Here is a 4,694-nt window from a genome sequence, read left to right on the forward strand (position 1 = left end):
TGGCCAAGAAGTCAGAAGTGAATGACAAGAATCACGAGATGGAGGAGATTCGTAAGAAACTGGGGAGCGCCAACAAGTGAGTGGGTTCTTGCCTGGGGTTGGGGGAAGTAGGTGGAGCAGGCAGCCTGCCGGATTTGGGTCTTACCTGTCTCCCTGGATCTTCTTAGGGAAATGACCATTTACAGAAAGAGGTGACAGCCATTGAGACCAAGCTTGAACAGAAGTGCAGTGACTGCCACAACCTGCTACAGGCCTGCAAGATGCAGGACATCAAGTTGCCACTGTCTAAGGGCACCATGGACGATATTAGTCAGGAAGAGGTGAGTATTACAGCTAGTGGTGGAAGTGGGCTATGAACAACATTAACCAGGGATGGGGGATGAAAGTGGCCAGTGAGGGCAGGCGAGAGAAAGAGAGAGAAGATGGTGGCAGTGAGGGACATAAGCAGGGATGCGGAAGGGATGAGGCAGAGTGAAGCTGTGAAAGCAGGTGAGGTGAAAGGTAATAGCTTTGGTGTGAGAGGGAGGTTGAATTGGCGGCAGAGCCAAATGTCAGTAGGTAGTGAGGGAGGTAAGCCAGGAGAAGATGAAATCATTCATTAACCTTAGGGACTTGAGCTGTGTTGGCTCCAGTGGGTGATGTATATTGGTAGGCGTGGGAATTGAGGGACATTAGCCAAGAGCAAAGGAAGACAGAAGCTGGGGGACCTGAGAGATGATAGCCTAGCCGCAGTGAGGGAGGTTGGCCAGGAGAGAGTTGGGTAAGGGACATCAGCAATGCAGAGGTGACAAAGCTTAGTTATAGGAAAGGGAGGGACACTAGCCAATAGAGGAGCCAAGGCATTTTCTCCACTAGAAGTGAAGCTTGTAGCAAGAGGTGGGGAATGTTAGCTGAGGAGGTTTGCTTTCTATCTTGTCTTAAAGACCTAGACATGTCTCTCAGTCCCACACGTCTTTTTCCCTCCCCTCTTCCCAAGTAGCATTTCTGTTTAATTCAGCAAAATATTTTGAAACCAGAAATGCGCTAGACATCATGGTAGCAGGTGACATGGTTACTTTGAATCCTAAGCACAGCCCTGCCAGCAGGCAGGCATTGTCCCGTGTTACAGATGAGGGAACTTGGGATCCGACAGCATGGTTTGTCCAGGATCACACTGCTAGGCAGTGGTAAAGCTCAATTCTGAACTCAGGTCTTTCTGCCTTCCAAGCTGCTGTCCTTCTCCTGCCAGTGCTTTCTAGTGAGGTGCTTCTCAAAGATGTTGAAGGCTGCAGAGGAGCCCCCAGCCCGCCTCTGGCGGGACACTCTCATGGCCAGTCTGCTCCATCTGACTCCCTCTCACTGATACAGGGTAGCTCCCAAGGGGAGGATTCAGTGAGTGGCTCCCAGCGAACTTCCAATATCTATGCACGAGAGGCCCTCATCGAGATTGACTACGGTGACCTTTGTGAGGATCTGAAGGTGAGGATCGGCCTCGGGGGGTGGGGACATCTTCCCAGCTGTCCAGAGAGAGGGTCAGCCCCTCTGGGGGCCCTGTGGAGACCACCACTGGAAAGAGGGGAGAGCTGGCAAGGGAGGGAAGGTCGAGTTATGACCCAGGGTCTCCCCCCGTATACAGACATGGGCACACATTTTGCCCTCACCCCTGCCTGCCGCCCGTCTTCCCCTTCCACACATGTACAGGTCTCAGGCCGGATCACACACAGAGAATGGGCTCCTGTACAGTGAACACATAGGCCTCAGGTGTTTCTCAGGGCGCTGTCCCAGGCACCCTTTCCTTCTCACTTAGTGTTCTCTCATCCTGATTGTCTTTTTTGATCTCTTTTACTCCCCTGGCTTCCGTTGCCATTGCTATGCTAGGTCCCACAGGTAGCTTCCTCCCCAAATCTGTCCCTTGTCCTCAATGCCAGCCACAGGTTCAAATCAGAAATCTGACCCTCGTCCTTGACTCCCTCTCTCACTTTGCATATTCAATGAATTACCAAGCCCAATGCATTTTACCTCCTGAATATGTACTGTTTCCTGTTTCCACTCTCTCTCTGGTGCAGGCCACTTTCACCTCTCACATAGACTGCTGCAGGAGCCTCCTAAGTAGTTTCTGATGCTTTCAATCCATCATTATAGCTAGGGGGACTTGATTTTTTAAAAACTTTTTATTATGGAAATTTTCAAACATATACCAAAGTAGAGAGAATGATATAATGAAGCCCAGGTACCTGTCATCCAACTTCAACAATTAGCAACACATGGTCAGTCTCATTTTTTATTCCCCTCCCCCTCCCCATTGGACTGTTTTAAATCAAATTCCAGATATTATTCTATTCATGATTACTTCAGCATATATCTCTAGAATAGAAGGACTCTTTTTAAAAAAAATAGCCACAATATCATATCTCAAAAATAATATTTTTAATATATTTTATAATATTTAATATTATAAAATTCCATAATATCATCTAATATTCAGTAAATATTCATATTTCCATGAAAGTTCCATCAATATTTCTTTTTTATGGTTCGTGTGTTGAAGTCTGGATTCACGTGACATCCATATATTACAATGTTATTGGTTGTGATATCGGCCCTGATATCGGTTACCCTACACTAAACCCAGCATATGTGGGGTTAAAACCAAAGCACTCATCTCCTTTCCCTGCTTACTCCCTGGCTTCCTGGCACCAGAATCCACTGTCCACCACAGAGACAAACAACTAAGGACACCCACCTGCAGGTTTCCACACAAGGCCAAATGCAGGCTGGTGGGAAAATGCTGACAAGCAAGATCACAGACTCCCCTGCTCCCCACAAGCAGCCACATTCCTCACAAACCTTTAAAACCCCTGGCTTCCCATCTTTTGGGGAGACAAGATGAGATGGGACAAATTTGAGGACTCACTTTCATCTCCCAGCTGACATCACCCAAATTAAAAACACTTTCCTTGCCATAAGCCTGGTGTTCCAGTTTTTGTTTGGCCCCTCTTGCATGGCAGGTAAAGAACCTATGTTTGTAGCCGGTAACAATTTGGCAAGCCAGCCAAGAAGCTCTTGCCCTTGGCTCTGTGGCCTCAGGCCAAATGGGATTTCCTGGGAAGCAGTCCAGCAGCTGCCTAGATGATTTGCCCTAGGGACTGTCCCCAGCACTTTCTGTCTGGCATGGCACCACTGACCCTGGGCACATTTTCTTATGGCAAGGAAACAGGCTCTAGATTTGTTTGTTTGTTTTTACTTCTGGTGAGTCGACAGACTCAATCTGAAATAGGTTAAGTCACCTCAGGGATGCCTGTGCACTCACTTCCCCTTCATCTGGGGTCCTTCCACTTATGGCAGGGCTGTCTGGGGTCCCTTCCATTCATGGAGGGGCCATTGGGTGCCCATTTGGAGTGGGAACAGTTGTAGGACTTTCTACACTAAATCTGGGAACCAGTTCACTGATGTCTGGTTTTTCTGTGTCTGTATCTGTATGTCTGTCCATCTCTGTGTATTGGAGTGGGAAACATGCTGTCTGTCCCCAAGCAGAGCCCTTTGGTCTAATTATAGTTATAAGCCAATGTCTAAAAAGGGATGATTGTCTTTTGTAACACTGCATGGCCACAATATTCTTTAAACTCCAGAGAGAAAAATGGCCAAACAATGGATCCTTAAGTTCAAAAATTTTTAGAGCTCTTATCATAAACAACTGTTTTATTGGTACCTATGAAAAGACCAAATCAAAAGGAAAATACAATGACTAGTCTTAAAAACTTAATCAAACTTGGGGGTCTCAGCTTCTTCTTGTGGTCTTACAGATGCTAATGAAAACATTAAGTCAACAAAAAAATAAAAGGAAGCTGAGGATAAAGAAGGGGACTCTTTTCAACAAGGTGGAAATTTTTAAAGGAGTTTTTTTAAAATAATAAGGTTGAGGTAAACAAGACAGTGGATTAAATAAGACAAATATTAAAGGGAAAAAACAAGGAGAAATTAAAAATGGAAGAGTCACAGGACTCATCCCAACAGGATGAAAATTTTTAGCTAGTTATTAAAAAAGAAAAATGGGAACAATAAAACAGACATGAATAAAGTTGAAACAAAGCTTTTAATAAAACACTGCCTAAGGTTGGATGTACTAAAGGGACATCCCTATTGGACTCTAACATTAAAGGACATCAGATAAACCTGTTCTATTCACTCTGGTTTGAAAAAATTTAAAAAGTCAGAAGGCAGAAATCACAGTTAGAAACCTGACCAACAATTGTTTGGGGGAAACAGTTAGGCTGCTCAGGTTGATAAGACTGTAAAGAGTAAAGTGTTTAACCTAATATAATATGAAAAGGTTATGTCAACTTTGCCTGGATGTTTTCTTTGAAACTATATGTTACATCTGGCCAGAAATGCTTCTGCTACACAGTATTGTAATACTGAAACTTGCTAATAAAATTCTAATGTGAGTTATAATTAGAGATATAAGAGTTGACAAAATTAAGATAAAGTTTTGTAAAAATTAGTATATTTAAATGAGGCAATTTCAGTTTACCCAAACTGGTGTATTTACTTATGCAATTGGGAAAAGCCAGCTACAGCAATGGGAAGTTCTATTTTAATCTTTTGAGGCCTCTAAATGAAATCAGAAATATTTTACTGCCTTTTTAAGAGAAAACAATTAAACATGCCCACTCTGTCCCCACTCAGCACTGCAGCCCCACACTCCAGCCCCACCT

This window comes from Equus quagga, chromosome 10 (assembly GCF_021613505.1).
Source record: "Equus quagga isolate Etosha38 chromosome 10, UCLA_HA_Equagga_1.0, whole genome shotgun sequence".
NCBI classification, from domain to species: Eukaryota; Metazoa; Chordata; class Mammalia; order Perissodactyla; family Equidae; genus Equus; species Equus quagga.